Source organism: Salvelinus alpinus, chromosome 15 (assembly GCF_045679555.1).
Source record: "Salvelinus alpinus chromosome 15, SLU_Salpinus.1, whole genome shotgun sequence".
Lineage (NCBI taxonomy): Eukaryota > Metazoa > Chordata > Actinopteri > Salmoniformes > Salmonidae > Salvelinus > Salvelinus alpinus.
In genome coordinates, this window is record NC_092100.1 from 17,397,463 (window position 1) to 17,422,872 (window position 25,410).

At 41.6% G+C, this 25,410-nt stretch overlaps 1 pseudogene; it reads right to left on the reverse strand.

The window, feature by feature from the left end:
* LOC139540539 (WD repeat-containing protein 18-like) overlaps positions 1 to 24,357 on the reverse strand; it is a 76,099-nt pseudogene extending 51,742 nt beyond the window's left edge.
* Between the last annotated feature and the right edge of the window lie 1,053 nt (positions 24,358 to 25,410).

The following is a 25,410-nucleotide window of genomic DNA, read 5'->3' on the forward strand; positions in this document are numbered from 1 at the left end:
TGGTGACTTGTGATCAGCTACGTTATATTTCACTAATTACTTCTCTAATAGGATGGCCCAAAGGGCTGTCTTCTCAGTGCGTGCAAAAAGTTGAGGCATAATACCTCAATATTCGTCCAGTGTTGGACACAGCTGGTGCTATATGACCATGCCAACCAACCAGCAGTTAAAACAAAATTGTTTAATGAGTTCTCATGGTGGAAGTGGGCTACATAAGCTCGACAAGTTCAGTATAAGATGGACGACTATACACGTGTGGCCATTTGGCTTATGTGAGTTGAGCATCCTTCAGATAGCAGTAAAACTGGCCTGATGGACAGCTTCAGCATCACCTCTGCATTGTCCCCTTCCTAGTTAAATCCCACTTGATTGATGTTCCTTTAGGATATTAAACAAGCTGACCGTAAAATAGTGTTGGGAATTCCACCCATAATTTAACTCGATCAATGCCCACAACCCTATCATAAAACAAAAATGCTGAAGTCAAGGGATATGGAAATAGTCTAGTCTACAATTGTCTTTATGGAAGCATACTAGCTATATTATGCTGTATAATGTTCCAGGCTCTTGAGAGTACATTACTTCCCACCTGATCCTTTTATTCAGGTGTAAACACTAAGACCTTGTGCATTCTTGAACAACCGTTAAGATAACATTATTGTTTAGATTTATTTCCTTGGTCTGTTCCAGTGTACAAATACAGTTGATGACAGAATGTTCCTTTTGGCAACTGTACTTAAAACAGTTTGATTTGAAAATTGAGAACCATGAGATCATGGACTGCAACTGTTGCAAGGGAAGTCATAAACTCGTGGAAAACATCTCAGAAACTTGATGAAAAGCGTGAGACAATAACAGCGTTTGAGTTTTTGAACATCAGGGTCACAGCACTGAAACATTAACGCAATGAGATCCTGCAAAAAATGTCTGGTGATGGCGAATGGTCATTTAAACAGATAAAAAATATCTAAATAAAGTCATCTTTGACATAAATTCCCAATGTTTGAATCACAAGTGTTTACTAAGTGTTATTGTACATCACAGAATAATAGAATTTAGGGTTAGGGTTCTGATGTGGAAGGATGCATGATTACAACATATGTGACCATCTCTAGCAGACTCAATTAAAGCCCAGTAAAACAAAGTAATGAAAAAGCCATATTAATGGATGACATGAAAAATATATGCGCTCACTTTGGTAAAACTCGAATCAAATTGATTTTCATTGCACCATTTATCAAAAGAAAACATTGTTAACAGCTCGAAGCAAAACCCTGGTGGTTCTTGGGCGAGAAAAACAACTTGAGAGCCAGAAGGTCTAAACAAAGCCAACTACACAACCCAGCCATGGAATGACAAAAATATGACTACACCAAACATAAAAACACAAAGAGTGAAAATATTGAGGTTAAACATTTCTGGGGTTTTGGATTATGCAAAGTTTACCGATATGAAATAATTCCCATCCGTCCACCTCTGCTCCAAGACATTACACTGGTGTCTCAGTGTTTATTAGAGGGAATGGAGGGGCTCATCCAGTCTGCCATAGGGGTGGGAGACTACTGAAAGTTTACTATAGCCCAACCTGCCTCGTGCCATCAACTCCTGGGCCCCTATCTACAAAGCATCTCAGAAAACATCCTAGGAATCCTGTTAAAACCTTAAGACAAAAAAATAACTCCCAGTACAGAGTAGGTTTTAGGTTGATGTTAGGACACTGCTCAGACAAACTCTGAGCCAGGAGTAAAAATCAACTCATAAAAGTTTCTCAGCTGGTAATCACAACAGTTTGAGGTACCGCAAACGAAAGATGGTGATGACGCTCTTTGACATTGTTGTAAATTATGGGGAATAACCCAATCGCGTTGAGGCATCTCCAGCTGCTTCAGACAACTATGGTGAATGTGACTGTACATAAACTGTTGCAATGGTAAAAAGTGATGTAATTTTTGCCGGACATTTTCTTAAGAAATTCTGATCTTTTGAATAATGTGATAGGCATACCGGTAATGCACTGAATAATACAGTATAATGGTTGTTCTCAAAAGTGATTTTTAAGAATAATATTACTGTTATACACTTGTCTTCACTTCTGTTCAACAACTCTAAATAGCTTTTGACACAGTAGGCATAAAGTTACTTGCCAATAACATTTCATTAAACGTTTGAAATGTAATTAATCACCGAACACATAGGCCCTTGATGCTGTCAATTGCCCAACGTATAGGCACGCCAAATTTTGGCATATTTTTTAACAACGTGATGTTGCGCTCCAAAAGGAATAACATGATGTAGGTTACTGAAATAATCTAAACAACATTTTATTAGGGCCCCCAAAAGGCGAAGGCCGGCTCTGACTGCATGTGTGGGTATGGATGTGGGTATGCAGACCCATCAGGAGTTCAGATTTATTGTGGCCCCCACCCCAATCAAATTTGCCCATCACTGATCTCGATTATTTATGAGTTGATCATATAGCAATATTATTTTAACTCTATAACAATTGCCTGTCTATGGCGCAGGAACCACTGACACGCTGCCCTTTCTATTATGAAGACACCTGCTGGTAACTTAGGACAGCTTATGGAGGTCGCCTTAATATCTATCGACTAGGTAGAAGTCTGACTAAAGAGGCTTCATGCTGTTACGGTGACTATATTACTGCCACACCGGCAGTCACGAATCAGAACCGCAGTCAAATTCCAAATATGCAACCCTATTGAGCTGTTGTTGGAGCAGCTTGACCGTATGGTACATAAGAAGAGCCCATCAAGCCAATCCAACTTGTGGGAGGTGCTTCAGGAAGCATGGGGTGAAATCTCTTCAAATTACCTCAACAAATTGACAACTAGAATCCCAAAGGTCTGCAAAGCTGTAATTGCCGAAAATGTAGGATTCTTTGACGTAAGCAAAGTTTGAAGGACACAATTATTATTTCAATTATAAATCATTATTTATAACCTTGTGACCTCAAACTTTTCAACGGTAGTGTATAGGAGGCCCTGTTTCAAATTATCACTTTGTTAACCGCTCACTCCCTTAGAAATCGTTTCAGAAAAATATCCTTTCTATTTTATTCAGCTGTTCAATTGTATTCTAATATAAATTACTAGTGTAGCCCACAGCCATATGGCATAGATAGCTGCTCTATAGACGACTCAGAATATATTATTCTGCTATTCTGTGGTTCCGAAATAGTTTCTTTAGACCTGCCTAAAATAAATATATTGATTTATTGCGATGGTGTAGGCTAATTTAAATGGATTTATTAGACTTTTAAAATGTAGATGTTCCAAAAGGTCCACTTCAGTGGCTTGTAGGCTATGCATGGAAGCCAGGAGATGCTAACATGTTCATTAACGGTCAATTACCGTGAGACCGGCAGTTATTTGGATGACAGTTACCGGCTGACAAAATGTAATGATCACCACAGCCCTATTCATGCATAGCTTGTATTTTTACCCATAAGAATAGGAGTAAAATGTCTCTATTCTCAGCACATACGACAAATATTCTACTCTGAGACGCTTTGTGGACACGGGCCCTGTTCTCTGGCATGACCTCCTCTTCTCCTTCAGCCAACACCATCACTCCCAGTCATCGGACAAGGGGTAATTATTTATCAGAGGAAACTGACAGCCTGGAATCTATAGAGCAGCTGATGATATTGAACATGACGCTATGAGCCGCTGACAAATTTGTTATGGAGGAAAGACGAAATAGAATTTAGCAAAAGAGAGACATGGCATCCTGCACAGTAAGACCCAATATGTGAGGTATACTTTTGGATAGCACCCCGTGTGTGCAGATCTAATGATTTGAAGTTATATATTTTAATTAAACATGCGTATGACGGATATTCTCATCTGTAGTGAAGCTTAAAACCTTGAGTCTTTAAAGTTGTTTCTTGTGCTAAATGAATTTACTGCAAATGGTGATGATGTTATGAAAAGTAGTCCATCATTGGAATTAAATAACCCAATGGATGGTGTAGGATGAGCTGTAAAGCTGAGCACATGAGAAAGTCGAGACAAAAGTTGAAAGTCCTTAATATGTTCTGCATTTACAGTTTACTTTTGCATTTGTTTTAATGGAAATAGTTTGCCAGCTATTCATCATAATAGGCACGCTATTTATTGGGCCAAAACTTGCTACAATAAAAAGTTATAGAATAATAGAGGATGGTAGAGATGTTTGGTGAACCGAAAAGTAAAAAGTAAAATATCAGCCTAACAAAACAATGTTAGCCTACATCTTAAAAATGATTTGAAGTTGGTGGGCTGCTCCTCCTGCCACAGTGAAGATGAGATCTTCAAGATGAGAGGCAGAGAGAGAAAGAGGGAAAAGACAACCCGCACTGGTCAATTAAATACAAACCACTGGGGGAAAAGGGTGAGTCAGAATTATCAGTGTTCCACTCTGCAATAATATCCAACTATGGTAATATCTATACAATGACTGAATCACTTCACACCAATTCCTTTCCAACTATGGAATATAATGGATTGATCATAATGTAAAAAAAAAAGAAGAAAAAACAGAATTGGAGAAGGTAATTCATTTCAATGATAATACATTTTTTGCCTAGTCAGCAGTCCGCTATACGCACATATTTTTTTATTTTTAACTACCATGATTCTTTGTTAAGACAGTTGCAATTGGTCCACATAAAAAACGTCTGAAGGAGGTAGTGTTTCCATTTTCTATTTTTTCCTGGTGTGGCTATCAGACATGAGCCACAAGCATTTACTTATATTACATGTGACCGAGCGGCTGAATAAAATACATCCTGTAAAACTACTCCATACACAATTTATGGACAGGGACATTGTTAAAAAATAATTTCCAGCTCAAAGCAGGTGCCCAATGTTGTTCACAGATCATTTGTAATATCTTGGAGATACACTGAACAAAAATATATACGCAACATGTAAAGTGTTGGTCCCATGTTTCATGCGCTGAAATAAAGAACCCAGAAACTTTCCATACGCACAAAAAGCTTATTTCTCTCAAAATGTTTTCAACAAATTTGTTTACATCCCTGTTTGTGAGCATTTATCATTTGCCAAGATAATCCATCCACCTGACAGGTGTGGCATATCAAGAAGCTGATTAAACAGCATGATCATTACACAGGTGCATCTTGTGATGGCCGCTGTAACCGACTTCAGTGGGCAATTGCTCACCTTCGAAGGCCACTGTCACGCTGGAGAAGTGTGCTCTTCACGGATGAATCCCAGTTTCAACTGTACCTGGCAGACTGCATGTTTGGCATCGTGTTGGCGAGCGGTTTGCTGATGTCAACATAGTGAACAGAGTGCCCCATGGTGGTGGTGGGGTTATGGTATAGACAGGCATAAGCTACAGACAACAAACAGAATTGCATTTTATCGATGTCAATTTGAATGCACAGAGAGACCGTGATGAGATCCTGAGGCTTATTGTCGTACCATTCATCCGCCGCCATCACCTCATGCTTCAGCATGACAATGCACGGCCCCATGTCACTAGGATCTGTACACAATTACTATATGATGAAACATTTCCCAGTTCGTCCATGGCCTGCATACTCAGAAATGTCACCCATTGAGCAAGTTTGGGATGCTCTGGATCAACGTATACGTGCTCCTGTTTCTTCCAACAACTTCGCACAGCCATTTAAGAGGAGTGGAACAACATTCCACAAATCGACAGCCTGATCAACTCTATGTGAAGGAGATGTGTCGCACTGCATGAGGCAAATGGTGGTCACCCCAGACACTGAATGGTTTTCTGATCCACACCCGTAATTCTTTAAGGTATCTGGGACCAACAGATGTGTATATTCTAGTCATGTGAAATCCATCTATTAGGGCCTAATGCATTTCAATTAACTGATTTCCTTCTATGAACTGTAACTCAGTAAAATCCTAGAAATTGCTGTTCAGTGTAGAACAGCCTGGACTATGTGAACTCTGTACACATCAGTATATTAGGATCACATTTCATAAGTATATTTGGATACCGCTACTTTTTTCACTGCACTGTTAGTTGACACACAATGTGTCTGACAAAAATAGTAATAAACTCAACATCCATTCTGTAGTGACTCAGAGCACCCCAGATGACGATTTGACAGTGTGTGTGGCTTAAAATAATGAGGTACTGTAGTTTGTATAGTGGAACGAAGCTAGAAGTGCAGCACCAACATAACTGCAATCCTTATTATAGCATGTGAAGTCGGTGCAAAGGCCAATCAATGTTTAGGTCAACCAAAGCACTAGCTCTTGGCTTTCTTCCAGGCTGCAGGGTGAGAATGTGCAGGGTGAGAATGCTGAGAATGCAAATGTTTTATATTCAACATAACTTTGAGGAGATTTGCCAACTCAACTGTTCTTACTTTTGGCCATAAAATAGACCCCAAGACCCCATAACTAAAGAGGAACACTAGAAATGATTAAGGCACTTATCAGTTATCATTCTATTGATTATGTAAAGATAACAAAGGCTTGATAAGACACCAATATAGCTGTGCCCATAGTCCTAAATCTTGTATGGAAATATGATCAAGCCTACAGTAGACTAGATTAAAGCAGTAGTACAGAAGACGGTATATGTTACAGTGATTTTTGGAACCCTTATGATGCGGTGGCAAGGTAACCGATAACCCTTACCCCACTACTCAAACTACCATTTCCCAGAGCTGTAGTACGTAACCAAACACAAATCAGGAACACCTGATTAATCGTATTGATCAGTGGTTAGATATCTAACATCTTCTACATTCAATTCATAACCAAGCGGCAGTCATTATTGATACCTGGGTGAGGGCCTGATAATTTTATTCACTTTAACAGCTTGATTTCAGCTGCAGCTATATTGTCCTATATTGTCATTCCTACCCATTTTAACGTCAGCAGCCTCAAGAAGTTTTGACTTTATTTACAGTACAGCTTCAATGCAATATATTGTCTAGACTCATTCTATTTGACCTCTACAAACATATGTTTTTCTATTTTTGCTGAGAAATGTTGTCTCAGAGCAAGATGGCATGCAGTTACAAATCAATAGGAACACTAGCTGGCAAAGTAAAAGCCTGGGAGTGATCCTCTTAGCCGCTTGTTGTTCTAAGTCAGTCACTCAGCACAGCAGTCAAAAAGCATTGAGTACACACACACACGCTCCAGTATCTCATCCAAACGCTGGGGGATGAAGGGAGAGGGACAGACATCAAACACATAAAGCACCAGGGCCTGGGCTGCCCCTTTCCCTTCACACATAGGTTCTCTCAACTCACTAGACAAAATATATTAACACACATTTCTATGGAAAGAAACAATAGGAATAATTGTTTGCACAGAAGAGATGTTTTGTGTATAATCAAACTTACTTTAAGCTGGGCAGCCATGAATGACAGACTACAGAGGAGAAACAAGTGACAACAGTCTGCCCAGTGACAATGAGGCCAGGAGAGACCTGTACTTTACTGGTGCAAAGAGGTCACAGGTCATCGATCAACCAAAGCCAAACAAAACAGATGATACATTAAAACCTACGGAGATTCAATACAGTTGATAACAATATGGATTAGCATGAAGGCATGCATTACTGTGAGGAGTTAGGATTTGTGACAATATAATGGCAGGATTCCTCAACAGGACCAGAGTGTGATGTAATAAAGAGAACATTATGTGATGCATATTTTGTCTGCTCTCCCCTTTTATAAAGCAACAACTCTAAACCAGGGCTGTTCAAGTCCGGTCCTGCTTTTTGTTTCTACCTGGTAGTTAATTGCACTCACCTGGTATCCCAGGTCTGAATTAGTCCCTTATTAGGAGAGGAGGAAAACCAGAAGTGTTTTGTCACTCCAGGACCGACATTGAACAGCACTGCTCCAAACTAAATTACCACAACATTTTTGACCCCTCAAAAAACATCCCCAAACTAATCGTGCAAGACTTGAGGATTCCAGCATGTTGGACAAGGACAACAAGGTTGACATCCCCTTTGGTCATTTCATGTCTACCCCCTTGAAATGACTGCACTCAACTCATCAGTAAAGCCCCGCCAGGCTTTCCTCCCCCAACCAGCACTATCTAATAAGCCAGCTGAGGAGCCCCAGGGGGGTGGGGCCTCCAGGGCCCACAGAGGTTGAGGAGTCCAAGCGGAGTGACATTGAGCTCACATGGTCCGTCACGTCATGGACCTCCAGCCCGCCACACCTACGGCTCCCTTGTTTGATTGGCTTGTCACACGTCAGCTCATCCAATCCCATCCCCTAGGAGCTCGCCAGCATTACAGATCCAAGTGCTTGTGATGTTTGTTTGCCTCCGTTCTCATTTGACACGGCTGATTACTTTAAACAAATCCTGCCAGTGCAAAGTCAATGACAAAGAGCATGCAATCCAACGCACTTTGGTATGTGTCATTGAAGTGTTGCGCCTGTCTTTCCGCTGGCTTACCCCTAAAAATACATGTTAGAATCGTGTTGTTCAAAAAGGTACATGTTCAGTGTGTAACCATGATTGGCAGAATTGTTCAGAGGAAATTAAGCAATGGCAGGAGCATCAATGACTGATATGGGGGTTTATTGATGTTGAATCCAGTCAGGTGTTATTCATCTTTGGATAATCCCCCTTGTCGTTTCTCATTCTGACTATGCTCCTCTTTGCGCAACAGTGCAGTGGCCTCCAAACACAGCTAAACACTTAACAACCTGTCAGGACAGAATTGATTTTGTTCTTCAGTTGAATGGAATAAAAAAGGAAGATATGTAGGCTAATGCTACAACCTCACGGCAGGTTCCCTTCTGGTAATATGTTATTATAATATACTGAATAAAAATATAAACGCAACATGTAAAGTACTGGTCCCATGTTTTATGAGCCGAAATAAAAAGATCCCAGAAATGTTCTATATACACAAAAAGCTCCTCAAATGTTGTGAATACATTTGTTTACATCCCTGTTAGTGAGCATTTTATCCTTTGCCAAGATAGACCTGACAGGTGTGGCATATCAAGAAGCTGATTAAACAGCATGATTGTTACACAGGTGCACCTTGTGCTGGGGACAATAAAAGGCCACTCTAAAATGTGCAGTTTCGTCACACAGGCCACAGATGCCTCAAGTTGAGGGAGTGTGCAATTGGCATTTAATTCTCCTGGCAACATCTCTGTGGAACATTCCTGCAGTCCAATGTCGATTTAGAGAATTTGGCAGTACGTCCAACCGGCTTCACAACCGCAGACCACATGTAACCACACCAGCCCAGGACCTCCACATCCAGCTTCTTCACCTGCCGGATCGTCTGAGACCAGCCACCCGGACAGCTGATGAAGTTGAGGAGCATTTCTGTCTGTAATAAAGCCCTTTTGTGGGTGGGCCACTTCCTTCCCAGGCCCATACATGGCTGCACCCCTGCCCAGTCATGTAAAATCTACTCAGGCCCCCCTTCCAGCATTGGGTAACATCTCTATACATTTTGCCAAGGATAATGTTTATTCATGTGATATGAGTGACCCAAACATTAAAACAAAATCTATGGGCAAAAAAAAACGAACTAAATTTTTTTTTGTTAGCTGACATGGGCTAGTTGATCTGGACATTTCTAAAAAGTTATAAATAGCTCTCTAAGGTTTGCAATGACTGACATGACAAGAGTGAAACTGTTGATGCACTACCCAATTTAGAAATTGCACCTTGTGCATTCTACCCTCCACCCACCTTACTGTTTGGGAAACACTGGTGTAGATGCTGTGATGTGGACCTACCTGTACAGCCAGCATTATGGGTGGCCTACCACAAGTCTGAAATTGTGTATATATACATCAAGAGACTGAACTAAATGCCATAGTCAAAACAATATTTCAACCACCATTCATCATTTATTTTCTCTAGTCTCACAGGGGAGGGCCACAACAGGAGCCACACCACCCACAGAACACTCATCCCACTTACTGGGTATTGATCCGAGAACCACTCCTCTCAATCAATTCAAAGTGGCCTGAATACTCACCAGGAGAAACAGCTGCTCTACTTTGCATAACCACATGGACTGATTATTTGAATTCCAATTTCAGGTGGGAGGGATAGACTGATCCGGGGTCACCTTCGATTACACTCCAAAGAAGATTGTACTGTACCTACGGATTCCATTTGGAGACTCCAGGCCTCGTTTCATATTTTAAATATGATCATTGTCTGTTCAATGGTTTCAACAGGGGCCTGAGAAGATACTTGACATAAATGAGGAAATATCAATAAATAACTTGAGGCCCAAATACAAGATCAATCTTTGTTTTAAATGATTAGACAAAACCATCCATGTGAAAGTGCAACAATAATTATCTTTAACTAATACCAACAGGATAGAGTGATTTACAGTTGGCAAAGCTTCTGCATGTCAAAAACTAAAGATCTTGTTTTGTATATTTTCATGCGATTAGAGAGAAATCTGTTTTCCTATTCTGGGACTTGAGCCACAAAACATTAAGGCTTGTTAGAATGTATAATGAGTAACAAATAAAATTATACTTAAGACACAATGTCTTCACGTCTCCTTTCATTAATATTCATGTGTTTTTCGAACATTGCTTGTGTGGACTAACACACTGTTGCTTCAATATTCTGACCGGTTGATATTTCTGCATGCAAATTACCTGAAAACTGGGCTACCTCCTCCCACAGTTCCAGTAAACACAAATGCCAACAATGCTTAGGCTAATTTAGGAAGTAAAATTCTATTACAACCTACGCTTTGAGGTATAGGCCTAATTTTATTATTTGAATGGAAACAGTGTATAATATGAGAGATCGTGATACCTCATCTCAAAATAGGGCTACTGAATGTTAGCTCCCTCACTTCAAAGGCAGTTATAGTCAATGAACTAATCGCTGATCATAATCTTGATGTGATTGGCCTGACTGAAACATGGCTTAAGCCTGATGAATTTACTGTGTTAAATGAGGCCTCACCTCCTGGTTACACTAGTGACCATATCCCCCGTGCATCCCGCAAAGGCGGAGGTGTTGCTTACATTTACGATAGCAAATTTCAATTTACAAAAAAATAAATAATGTTTTCGTCTTTTGAGCTTCTAGTCATGAAATCTATGCAGCCTACTCAATCACTTTTTATAGCTACTGTTTACAGGCCTCCTGGGCCATATACAGCGTTCCTCACTGAGTTCCCTGAATTCCTATCGGACCTTGTAGTCATAGCAGATAATATTCTAATTTTTTGTGATTTTAATATTCACATGGAAAAGTCCACAGACCCACTCCAAAAGGCTTTCGGAGCCATCATCGACTCAGTGGCTTTTGTCCAACATGTCTCTCGACCTACTCAATGTCACAGTCATACTCTGGACCTAGTTTTGTCCCATGGAATAAATGTTGTGGATCTTAATGTTTTTCCTCATAATCCTGGACTATCGGACCACCATTTTATTACGTTTGCAATCGCAACAAATTATCTGCTCAGACCCCAACCAAGGAGCATCAAAAGTCGTGCTATAAATTCTCAGACAACCCAAAGATTCCTTGATGCCCTTCCAGACTCCCTCTGCCTACCCAAGGACGTCAGAGGACAAAAATCAGTTAACCACCTAACTGAGGAACTCAATTTAACCTTGTGCAATACCCTAGATGCAGTTGCACCCCGAAAAACATTTGTCATAAGAAACTAGCTCCCTGGTATACAGAAAATACCCGAGCTCTGAAGCAAGCTTCCAGAAAATTGGAATGGAAATGGCGCCACACCAAACTGGAAGTCTTACGACTAGTTTGGAAAGACAGTACATTGCAGTATCGAAGAGCCCTCACTGCTGCTCGATCATCCTATTTTTCCAACTTAATTGAGGAAAATAAGAACAATCCGAAATGTCTTTTTGATACTGTCACAAAGCTAACTAAAAAGCAGCATTCCCCAAGTGAGGATGGCTTTCACTTCAGCAGTAATAAATTCATGAACTTCTTTGAGGAAATGATCATGATTATAAGAAAGCAAATTACGGACTCCTATTTAAATCTGCGTATTCCTCCAATTCTCAGTTGTCCTGAGTCTGAACAACTCTGCCAGGACCTAGGATCAAGAGAGACACTCAAGTCTTTTAGTACTATATCTCTTGACACAATGATGAAAATAATCATGGCCTCTAAACCTTCAAGCTGCATATTGGACCCTATTCCAACTAAACTACTGAAAGAGCTGCTTCCTGTGCTTGGCCGTCCTATGTTGAACATAATAAACGGCTCTCTATCCACCGGATGTGTACCAAACTCACTAAAAGTGGTAGTAATAAAGCCTCTCTTGAAAAAGCCAAACCTTGACCCAGAAAATATAAAAAACTATCGGCCTATATCGAATCTTCCATTCCTCTCAAAAAAACAAAAAAAAAGCTGTTGCGCAGCAAATCACTGCCTTCCTGAAGACAAGCAATGTATACGAAATGCTTCAGTCTGGTTTTAGACCCCCTCATAGCACTGAGACTGCACTTGTGAAGGTGGTAAATTACCTTTTAATGGCGTCAGACCGAGGCTCTGCATCTGTCCTCGTGCTCCTAGACCTTAGTGCTGCCTTTGATACCATCGATCACCACATTCTTTTGGAGAGATTGGAAACCCAAATTGGTCTACACGGACAAGTTCTGGCCTGGTTTAGATCTTATCTGTCGGAAAGATATCAGGTTGTCTCTGTGAATGGTTTGTCCTCTGACAAATCAACTGTACATTTCAGTGTTCCTCAAGGTTTCGTTTTAGGACCACTATTGTTTTCACTATATATTTTACCTCTTGAGGATGTCATTCGAAAACATAATGTTATCTTTTACTGCTATGCGGATGACACACAGCTGTACATTTCAATGAAACATGGTGAAGCCCCAAAATTGCCCTCGCTAGAAGCCTGTGTTTCAGACATAAGGAAGTGGTTGGCTGCAAACTTTCTACTTTTAAACTCAGACAAAACAGAGATGCTTGTTCTAGGTCCCAAGAAACGAAGAGATCTTCTGTTGCATCTGACAATTAATCTTGATGGTTGTAAAGTCGTCTCAAATAAAACTGTTAAGGACCTCGGCGTTACTCTGGACCCTGATCTCTCTTTTGACGAACATATCAAGACTGTTTCAAGGACAGCTTTTTTCCATCTACGTAACATTGCAAAAATCTGAAACTTTCTGTCCAAAAATTATCCAGAAAAATGTATCCATGCTTTTGTTACTTCTAGGTTAGACTACTGCAATGCTATACTTTCCGGCTACCCGGATAAAGCACAAAATAAACTTCAGTTAGTGCTAAATACGGCTGCTAGAATCCTGACTAGAACCAAAAAAGTTGATCATATTACTCCAGTGCTAGCCTCCCTACACTGGCTTCCTGTTAAGGCAAGGGCTGATTTCAAGGTTTTACTGCTAACCTACAAAGCATTACATGGGCTTGCTCCTACCTATCTTTCTGATTTGATCCTGCCGTACATACCTACACGTACACTACGGTCACAAGACGCAGGCCTCCTAATTGTCCCTAGAATTTCTATGCAAACAGCTGGAGGCAGGGCTTTCTCCTATAGAGCTCAATTTTTATGGAATGGTCTGCCTACCCATGTGAGAGACGCAGACTCGGTCTCAACCTTTAAGTCTTTACTGAAGACTCATCTCTTCAGTGGGTCATATGATTGAGTGTAGTCTGGCCCAGGAGTGTGAAGGTGAACGTAAAGGCTCTGGAGCAACGAACTGCCCTTGCTGTCTCTGCCTGGCCGGTTCCCCTCTCTCCACTGGGATTCTCTGCCTCTAACCCTATTACAGGGGCTGAGTCACTGGCTTACTGGTGCTCTTTCATGCCGTCTCTAGGAGGGGTGCGTCACTTGAGTGGGTTGAGTCACTGACGTGATATCCCTGTCTGGGTTGGCGGCGCCCCCCCCCCCCCCCTTCCTTGGGTTGTGCCGTGGCGGAGATCTTTGTGGGCTATACTCGGCCTTGTCTCAGGATGGTAAGTTGGTGGTTGAAGATATCCCTCTAGTGGTGTGGGGGCTGTGCTTTGGCAGGAGTGGGTGGGGTTATATCCTTCCTGTTTGGCCCTGTCCGGGGGTATCATCGGACGGGGCCACAATGTCTTCTAACCCCTCCTGTCTCAGCCTCCAGTATTTATGCTGCAGTAGTTTGTGTGTCGGGGGGCTAGGGTCAGTCTGTTATATCTGGAGTACTTCTCCTGTCTTATCCGGTGTCCTGTGTGAATTTAAGTATGCTCTCTCTAATTCTCTCTCTCTCTCGGAGGACCTGAGCCCTAGGACCATGCCTCAGGACTACCTGGCATGATGACTCCTTGCTGTCCCCAGTCCACCTGGTTGTGCTGCTGCTCCAGTTTCAACTGTTCTGCCTGCGGCTATGGAACCCTGACCTGTTCACCGGACGTGCTACCTGTCCCAGACCTGCTGTTTTCAACTCTCTAGAGACAGCAGGAGCGGTAGAGATACTCTTAATGATCGGCTATGAAAAGCCAACTGACATTTACTCCTGAGGTGCTGACTTGCTGCACCCTCGACAACTACTGTGATTATTATTATTTGACCGTGCTGGTCATTTATGAACATTTGAACATCTTGGCCATGTTCTGTTATAATCTCCACCCGGCACAGCCAGAAGAGGACTGGCCACCCCTCATAGCCTGGTTCCTCTCTAGGTTTTTTCCTAGGTTTTTTGCCTTTCTAGGGAGTTTTTCCTAGCCACCGTGCTTCTACACCTGCAATGCTTGCTGTTTGGGGTTTTAGGCTGAGTTTCTGTACAGCACTTTGAGATATCAGCTGATGTAAGAAGGGCTATATAAATAAATTTTTAATTTGATTATTAAAGACATAAAACGCAACATGCAACAATTTAAATATTTCATAGAAGGAAATCAGTCAATTTAATGAATTCATTAGGCCCTAATCTAATCTATGGATTTCACATGACTGGGAAGGGACGCAGCCAGCACCCCCCCAGACAATCCCGCAGGTGAAGAAGCCGAATGTGAAGGTCCTGGTCTGGTGTGGTTACATGTGATCTGCGGTTGTGAGGCCCGTTAGACATACTGCCAAATTCTCTAAAATTACTTTGGAGGTGACTTAAATTATCATTACATTCTCAGGCAACAGCTCTGTTGGACATTCCTGCAGTCTGCAAGCCAATTGCACGCTCCCTCAAAACTTGAGACATCTGTAGCATTGTGTTGTGTGACAAAAATGCACATTTTAGAGTGATCTTTTATTGTACCCAGCACAAGTTGCACATGTGTAAAAAAGAGAAATGTTCACTAACAGGGATGTAAACAAATTTGTGCACAAAATTTGAGAGAAATAAGCTTTTTGTGCATAGGGAAAATTACTGGGATCTTTTATTTCAGCTCACGAAACATTGGCCCACCACCTTACATTTTGTGTTTATATTTTTGTTCAGTATAATTGAGGATTTTAATTAACATTGCACTGGTATAAAATATGTCCTCGTGAAGAACCTAATAAAAAAGACATTGGTAGGCCCGTAGGTATCGTTTCAGAATACAGATGTATCATGAAGCTAGAGCGCATGCCAGAACTCTGTTCCATTAGATGTCTATCAATGAGAATGTTGTGAATAATAAACAACAGTTGGAAGACAACATAGATATGCATTTGTAAGCTCAAAATCACTGTAAAATTCAGATTGTAGCTTGAGACAGCTTGAGGCATGGAAAGACTTTCATTCATTTCATTCTCGTTGGAAGGAAATATCCCATTAAGCGAGTCAAAACTCTTTGCTCTACATACGACAGACAAGTCCAAATTTCATAAAAGAGACAGTTCACACCAATTTCCCTTAAGATAGGAGAAAGCTCACCTTGACAGTCTGGTCCAAGGATGCAGTAGCTACTCGAGACTGGGGTCCCATCAGGCCACAGTGGATGTTGGTGATGGGGAGAGAGTGACGGCACAGGACATGGCGAGGCTCAGGGGTGAGTGACGGGTCCAGCTGAACTACACTGCAACACGTGGTGGTCATTTATTTACATATGCATAAAATTGCTGGGATTTCACAGTAAGTAGTGAAGGTGACTAGCACTGATTACACACTAACCTCAGAACACCAATAAAATTCCATTACAATCATTTTAATCTTTCTACCTCACATGTAAAAGTAAACCAAAAACGTATTTCCTTTGTATTTGCTAAGGTTTGACCATTTAAAAACTAGAATATCACTATTATTTTAGCAATAATTAGTTGTGAAAAAATATATTATTTTCCTGTATTCTTAGTCAGAGCATTTGGGCCAAAAATGCAATTACAGCTTCCTGAGCTTCACTGGTTCTGGCTCAGTAGAGACAACATCTTGCCAGAGCAGGACAGGAGAAAAGGAGAGAGGGAGGCATATAGGTGGATGAGCAGAGACAGAGGAAAAGATATGGGGATAGAAAGCCTGCTGATTAAATGAGCAGGACCCAGGCCCCATTCTGTCAGCTCAGCAGCGAGAGGCGCTCCCTGGCAGGATCTCAGGGACAACCAGTCTGCATCAACATCTGTGACAAACATCACCCGTAACAGGAACACACCGCAGCATGGGCTTCTGCTCTGGCGTGTGCTCATAAAAAGGGAGGAGAAGAAGCCTGGGGCATTCTGAGGAAAAATCAAACCCCTAACAGACTTCCAGGTGCAATACTCCCTTTTGGAGCCAATTTCGTCTCAAAGTTGCTCAGGGTGTATTGCAGCGATATTACTATGGACACGTCCGATCATTAAGTCCCACTGGGAAGGGGTCGATGCAAACCACTTAATGTCGGTGCGTGGGCCCGACCAAGGCATTTCTTCACAGGTGAAAGATGCATTTCCCGATGCAGCCCGGTGGCCATTTAAAATTCCTCTCAGACCCGTAGCACCCCCTCTTTATGCTACATTGAGTTTCACATTGCCCCTTCAAAAAGGGAAGGTCAGAGAAAGTAGCAAACACTGGACTTCAAACTTTAATTGGGAATTAAAGTCGGACAAAGAGAGTGGATGTGTTTGTGATATATACACTGAGTGTACAAAACATTAGGAACACCTTCCTAATATTGAGTTGCACCCCCTTTTGTCCGTTCATCAGGGTATGGACTACAAGGTGTCGAAAGCGTTCCACAGGGATGCTGGCCCATGATGACTCCAATGTCTCCCACATGTGTCAAATTGGCTGGATGTCCTTTGGGTGGTGGACCATTCTTGAGTGTGAAAAACCCAGCAGCATTGCAGTTCTTGACACACTCAAACCAGTGCGCCTGGCATCTACTACCAAACTCCGTTGAAAGGCACTTCAATATTTTGTCTTGCCCATTCACCCTCTGAATTGGCCACACATACACAATCAATGTCTCAATTGTCTCAAGGCTTAAAAATCCTTCTTTAACATGTCTCCTCCCCTTCATTTACACTGATTGAAGTGGATTCATAGATTTCACCTGGTCAGTCTATACTGTAAAGAACAAGTGTTGATAATGTTTTCTACACTCAGTGTATAACTATGTATGTTGTATTGTCACATACACTGGATAGGTGCAGTGAAATGTGTTGTTTTACAGGGTCAGCCATAGTAGTACAGCACCCCTGGAGCAAACTAGGGTTAAGTGTCTTCGACAGATTCTCTCACCTTGTCGCCTTGGGTACTCGAACCAGCGACCTTTCAGTTACTGGCCCAATGCTCTAACCGCTAGGCTACCTGCCACCTTATACAGTGGGCTCCAAAATTACTGGCACCCCTGACTGGCAATACACAAACAATACTTTAAAAAATATAAACAATATAATTATAGAGATAAACTCAAAATACCAACATGTGACAAATACTGTACTTTATTAATGTTTCAATGGAACCAACCAAATCATAACATTTATTTTGTATTAAATAATTGTAACCAAAATCAAGGTTTCATAATTATTGGCACTCCTCATTTAGTACTTAGTATAACCACCTCTGGCAAGGATAACAGCATGGAGTCTTTTCCTGTCGTGTTTGACAAGGTTAAGGAACACATTTGGAAGGATTTTGGACCATTCCTCTATGCAGATCCTTTCAAGATCCTTCACATTCTTGGATTTGCGCTTATCAACTGCCCTCTTCCACTCAGCCCACAGGTTTTCGATTGGATTTTTGTCCGGAGACTGAGATGGCCATGGCAGAACATTGATTTTGATGTCACAGAACCATTTCTGTGTGGATCTTGAGATATGTTTCGGGTCATGGTCTTGTTGGAAAGTCCACCTACGGCCAAGTCCCAGTCTTCTGGCAGAGGCAACCAGATTGTCAGCCAAAATTCCCTGATACTTGGTGGAATTCATTATGCCATCAATCTTAACCAGTGCCCCTGGACCTCTGGAATTAAAACAGCACCAAAACATCACCGACCCCCCTCCATATTTCACCGTGGGTATGAGGTGCCTCTTCTTGTATGCATTTCTGTTGACGCCAAACATGCCGATGCTGTATCTGAACAAAACATTCAATTTTGGTCTCATCTGACCAGAGCACCTTCTTCCAGTCATAATTTAAATGACGTTTGGCAAACTCCAAGTGCTTGCGTCTGTGTCTTGGGGTCAGAAAGGTCTTTCTTCTGGCAACCCTTCCAAAGAGCCTGTGGTTGTGGAGGTGGCATCTGATGGTGCTTTTTTAAACCTGGTGACCCCAACAAGGCTTGCAATTCTTTCACAGTGATTCTTGGGGATTTTGGTGCTTCGCTCACCATCCTCCTCCCTATCCTGGGGCGCAAAATGCATTTGCGTCCTCTACCTGTGAGGTTTACAACTGTTCCATATCTTTTGAATTGTTTTATATTTGCCCTGACAGTGCTCAGTGGTATATTCAATCGTTTGTGGATCTTCTTGTAGCCATTACCAGATTTATAAAGGTCTACGACCATCTGTCTCTTTGAACTGCCCGTTCTTTTGTTTTCTTCATGGTGTTGGATGACAGCAGGATATTGTATGTGTTTTACCTAATTTTTATACCCTAGTGAAACAGGAAGTGATGTAATGGCTCAATATAGTTCCTTAAGACTTAGATAAACTTAAATAAGTGGAATTTAATGTGTGGCTGTTATTTACAATAATCTTTAAGGGTGCCATTAATTGTGAAACCTTGATTTGTAGGACATTGATTTTTTGTAATAATTTTTTAAATAATTTTGGTTGGTTCCATTGAAACATTAATAAATACAGTATTTCTCACATGTTGGTATTTTGAGTTTCTCTATAATTATATTGTTTATATTTGTTTAAGCATTGTTTGTGCATTGCCATTAAGCGTTGCCAGTAATTTTGGAGCCCACTGTATATAGTCGTAGCTTCAGTCATGTCAATAAGATCCTCCTCTCCACCCTCTCAGGGCTGGGCGTCTCAGGCTCTACACACTCCTGGATTGCATCCTACCTGGCAGGCCGCTCCTACCAGGTGACGTGGAGAGGATCTGTGTCTGCACCAGGGCTGTTGCAGTGACTATTACCGGTCACGAGTCATGAAGGCAGTCAAATTCCACGTGACCGTTTAGTCACGCTAATTAGGCTTCTCCAAGCTCTGATGCTGCTGATGGTCATTAGTAGCCTACCAAACTTGCTAACTACCTGGTACTCAACACTCTATTGTCCCTCTAACATCAATGCAAATGTATTTGAAAATCTAATCAAACACTTCATGGAGAGCCCATGAGCTCATGTTGCGCAACATTTCTATAGGCTATGCAATTGTGTTAGAAAACAGGGTGATGGGCTCTTAAAAAGAGTACCCATCAGCTTTCTATAAGCTAGGCCTACTATATTTATTCTCTACGTTCCTAATAATTTAGCACATTGCTTCTCTTTACAACAGTAGTACAGCCTACCTGGCTGGCATGAAAATTAATCACAGGAAAAGCCTCCTCCATTCGCTATTTAAGTGCATAGATGACATGTATTTTTTCCCCTGCCACGATACAGGTGCATGATAATGGTCCATTCTAAATCAAAACAAATTTCACATATTATTTAGTAAACAATACCGGTCAAATATTTTAGAACACCTACTCAAATGGTGAGGGGGGGGGGTGATGAAATTGTCAGGGAATTGGGATGGCGGAATTGCATGGCTGAAAGGCTGTGGAGGAAGAATAAAAGATAGTCTACCTTCAAAGTCTACCTTCAAAGTGCCATTGAATTGGAGCGATGATGCATTATTCATCTCCATCTCAGGGCAGTATGATGTACTTTCCAGCTTTTCCCCCATGTATTATTACTCAAGCACTGTCCTTTAAGAGATGTGGACCGTGTTCGTCTCGTCGCAGGACATCAGACAAACGAGGGGCTACAAACTTGTTTAACATTCAGCTCAATTTCACACCTGAAAATATTGCTGTCAGTCTCTCCTCTGCCTTTAGCAAAGCGAAGCGCACTCCTTTGTCGACAAAAGACCAGTGCCTTGGTGCACTTAAGGATATTTCAAAGCATAAGATAGGAGAAATATTTATTCTCGGATAAGAACAAGATAGATTTTGCCTGACTGACGCAGATGAAGCTCTGACAAAAAAAACAAAAAAACCCAGGTGGACAGATGAAATCTCTGACCACCTGGATACAGAAGATGAAATTGTGTTTGTGAGATAACATTGGTATTGCCGAGAATTTGACAAGCATTTTCCATTTTAAAGTATGGTGGTGTAAGCCTCTGCTTTGAGGGTGAAATGGTTGCTACAAAGATAGTGCGTTGTAGGCAGGAGGACCTGTCTAGAACTTTGATACATCAAAAGCTAAATTGGAGTTGAGAGACGTCTCGCTCTCCCCCTGATGTTGACTGCTGATATAGGCATAGGGAAGTTCCATTTCAAACTATATACTGGGCCATACGGTTGACACCATTTCTTAAGTAGTATTTGACTTCCTTGCTGCCTCCCTTCAGGATATTGAGCATCTGTTGCTGGATCTTATCCTCATTTCATCATCTAAGTCAAGGCCTTGCAGACATGGAGCATGTAGCAGAAAGGCTGGCTGATGGTAGTACCATGACAGGTTCATTGGCAACATAACATGCTCTAAAAGAAAAAATAATTGATCATTTTGGAAAGTAGCCAGTCGTATACATTCATAGTCAATCCAAAGCCTCAACATATCGTTTTCACTGGCAGGTAGAAGGACTGAGGAAGACTGACTATCAACAGTCTAAATCTTACCAATTCCATTTCAATTAGCTAACCTCATTTCTGAGGGAAATGAGAAAATATGAGAACAGGTTTACATGTGTTAAACTATCTTGCTTACCACAATCTGTAAATTTCCATTCCCCTTCAGTCCTGACAACCACTAGCAATGGAAGTCTCACATTGCCACCTATTGGAGAAGAGTTACTTCACTATCATTCAGCCCAGAGGAAATCAAATCACAACAATGAGTCACTGAGTAGGCAAACGGACTGATCAACAAATCATAATGAGTTGTAATCAATTGAATAATCAATTGAAAGAGGCCGACCATCAGTCATATTTCTTGCACAATTCAACTCACATGCAATCTGTTCAATTTGTTCTCAGAATAGTTAAGACGCCTTGTATTGCTCCCATGATAACAATCCATTCAACAAAAATCTGACTCGGAGAGGAGTAGATGTCAGTGTTTCATAGCTCTACACGTCTTCTTGATTAAATACTCAAACTCGGTAAACCAGTTTATTACTCTCCCTGCCAACGATCAAAGTAGTAATCACATTTTCCCCCTGAGATGAACAGATCTGAAACACCTTAGAAATATTCAGATCCTAAGGGCTTGTGATCAAAATTACAATTGGGTTTCGGTCCCCTGTTTGTAAAAGGTTCAGAGAATGCAGTGGAACCTATTTCTCGATTTCTCAAGTTGGCAAGCACAAAATTGGATAATGTCACAGCGGATAGACTGTTAACATGGCACAAAATGCATCAGAGTCACTGTTACAAGCCCAGTCTAACCAAATGTCACCTGTCGCTTCAAAAGCAAGGTGCGTCCAATCGTGAGTCAGTGTAATGTAGTAATGTAATTACTACATTGAGAGAACAATTCCATTTGCCCACAGTAACTTGATGACAGGTGTTAAAGACACTAATTCTGTCAGAGGTTTGAAAGCATTAAGTCCCGTGTGGCTCAGTTGGTAGAGCATGGTGCTTGCAACGCCAGGGTTGTGGGTTCATTCCCCACGGGGGGACCAGGATGAATATGTATGAACTTTCCAATTTGTAAGTCGCTCTGGATAAGAGCGTCGGCTAAATGACTTAAATGTAAATTTCTGGCAGCTGATTTTAAACCTTCCTGCAAAAGTCTCTCCCCTAGTAAAAGAAAACTCAAATAATCCTGATGAAGTCTAAAGTAAACTAAATGTAACATATCTGCATTAACATCTAACTGAAATTCTGATACCTAAGGACAATATTCTGTAGCACTTTAGTTGAACTTTCCATCTTATGGCCTACATAAACTAGCTAGTTGGCATTAATTAGGGGACCTAAATGGCTTGCCAACTCAGTTGTCATAAGCTGACATCAGCTGCCATGACAAGTTATGACATCTGTTATGTAGACCCTATCACCGAGGGTTCAAGTACAATGTTAGCAAATACTCTGTGTTACAGTGAGCAGAATCCAGTGTAAAAGCTGTTTGTACCTGGCCAGACTCCAGACCAGTGTCAGGTTGTCTTTGCCTCCTGAGATAAAATGGCTGCTGTCGTCAGTGAAGCGATGGCAGGTCAGGTCTTGGTAATGGCGATTCAAGATGGCTAGCAAATTCCCAGTGGAAACCTGGAATGACAATAATTACATTATCATTAACATCAAATACTTCTTAATCTAGAGTAGATGCAAGCTCATTCTATCACTGTATGACCATGTATTTCACTGACTAACGGAATATTGCCTTAAAGTCATGCTGTTACAATAGAAATTTTGAAAAAAAAGAGAAACCCCACCTTCACTTCGAAAAAAAAAAGGTACTTAGCTGAACATAACTTGTGTTTGTTTATCGATGCGTAAAACAGAGATGGCGAGGAAATCAAACAGAAAATTAAGTATTTACACAGTCATTAAATATGTGAATAAAATTACATTTCATGAGAGTAGTAATCTCACGTCTCATCATAAAAAAAAACAGGCCATAATGAGGGCATAAACAGCCGCTTGGAACTGGTGAGGCAAAGATGGCCTGACTGCCGATATGCTGCCTAACAGCATCAACAGCAGCTTGGAACTGGTGAGGCAAAGATGGCCTGATGGCCGATATGCTGCCTAACAGCATCAACAGCAGCTTGGAACTGGTGAGGCAAAGATGGCCTGACTGCCGATATGCTGCCTAACAGCATCAACAGCCGCTTGGAACTGGTGAGGCAAAGATGGCCTGACTGCCGATATGCTGCCTAACAGCATAAACAGCCGCTTGGAACTGGTGAGGCAAAGATGGCCTGACTGCCGATATGCTGCCTAACAGCATCAACAGCAGCTTGGAACTGGTGAGGCAAAGATGGCCTGACTGCCGATATGCTGCCTAACAGCATCAACAGCAGCTTGGAACTGGTGAGGCAAAGATGGCCTGACTGCCGATATGCTGCCTAACAGCATCAACAGCCGCTTGGAACTGGTGAGGCAAAGATGGCCTGACTGCCGATATGCTGCCTAACAGCATCAACAGCCGCTTGGAACTGGTGAGGCAAAGATGGCCTGACTGCCGATATGCTGCCTAACAGCATCAACAGCCGCTTGGAACTGGTGAGGCAAAGATGGCCTGACTGCCGATATGCTGCCTAACAGCATCAACAGCCGCTTGGAACTGGTGAGGCAAAGATGGCCTGACTGACGATATGCTGCCTAACAGCATCAACAGCAGCTTGGAACTGGTGAGGCAAAGATGGCCTGACTGCCGATATGCTGCCTAACAGCATCAACAGCAGCTTGGAACTGGTGAGGCAAAGATGGCCTGACTGCCGATATGCTGCCTAACAGCATCAACAGCAGCTTGGAACTGGTGAGGCAAAGATGGCCTGACTGCCGATATGCTGCCTAACAGCATCAACAGCAGCTTGGAACTGGTGAGGCAAAGATGGCCTGATTGCCGATATGCTGCCTAACAGCATCAACAGCAGCTACTAAAAGGCAATTCCACGCTAAGAGAATGATGCCGAGACTGATTTTTCACTTTAAAATGTATGCCAAACAAAAACCAATGATTAAAATGTATGTCAAACTGTGCAAAGTCTCTGCATCTTTCGGTTACTGTGGAATTGCCTTAAGATCAAACGTTAGGCCCAACTGTACCTTCCTGACAACTCAAGTCAGGACCATTAATTCTATCCTCAAAGTAGTACTGAGGCATTTAGAAGAAGATTATGCATTAGGGATGTAACATTTACCGATACACTCATATCTTAAACATTTGATGGTATCATCTGTGGGACACCAAACCGATCCAAATGTAGCATGCGTCGGTCAGAAATTAGATTCAAATGTTACGAATCACTGGCTCACTAAAATGTTTTGCTCAAATGACTTTCTACCTTCTAAAGATACCTCTCATCTTTTGAGATCACTGCGTCCTCTACTTCAGTGTCGAACTAAGCATGTAATTGTGTTGACAGTCATTGATCTACAAGTCAATTTGCATGCCGAACCACCCCAGGTAATATCAGTAGCCTAGTCAAACTGCGAGCACTGCACAGACTAGAGGTCGACCGATTATGATTTTTCAACGCCGATACCGATTATTGGAGGACCAAAAAAATACGATACCGATTAATCAGACGATTTTTTATTTTTTAATAATGACAATTACAACAATACTGAATGAACACTTATTTTAACTTAATACATCAATAAAATCAATTTAGCCTCAAATAAATAATGAAACATGTTCAATTTGGTTCAAATAATGCAAAAACAAAGTGTTGAAGAAAGTAAAAGTGCAATATGTGCCATGTAAAAAAGCTAACATTTAAGTTCCTTGCTCAGAACATATGAAAGCTGGTGGTTCCTTTTAACATGAGTCTTCAATATTCCCAGCTAAGAAGTTTTAGGTTGTAGTTATTATAGAAATTATAAGACTATTTCTCTCTATACGATTTGTATTTCATATACCTTTGACTATTGGATGTCCTTATAGGCACTATAGTATTGCCAGTGTAACAGTATAGCTTCTGTCCCTCTCCTCGCCCCTACCTGGGCTCGAACCAGGAACACATCGACAACAGCCACCCTCGAAGCAGCATTACCCATGCAGAGCAAGGGGAACAACTACTCCAAGTCTCAGAGCGAGTGACGTTTGAAACGCTATTAGCGCGCACCCCGCTAACTAGCTAGCCATTTCACATCGGTTACACCAGCCTAATCTTAGGAGTTGATAGGCTTGAAGTCAGAAACAGCGCAATAGCTGCTGGCAAACGCACGAAAGTGCTGTTTGAATGAATGCTTACGAGCCTGCT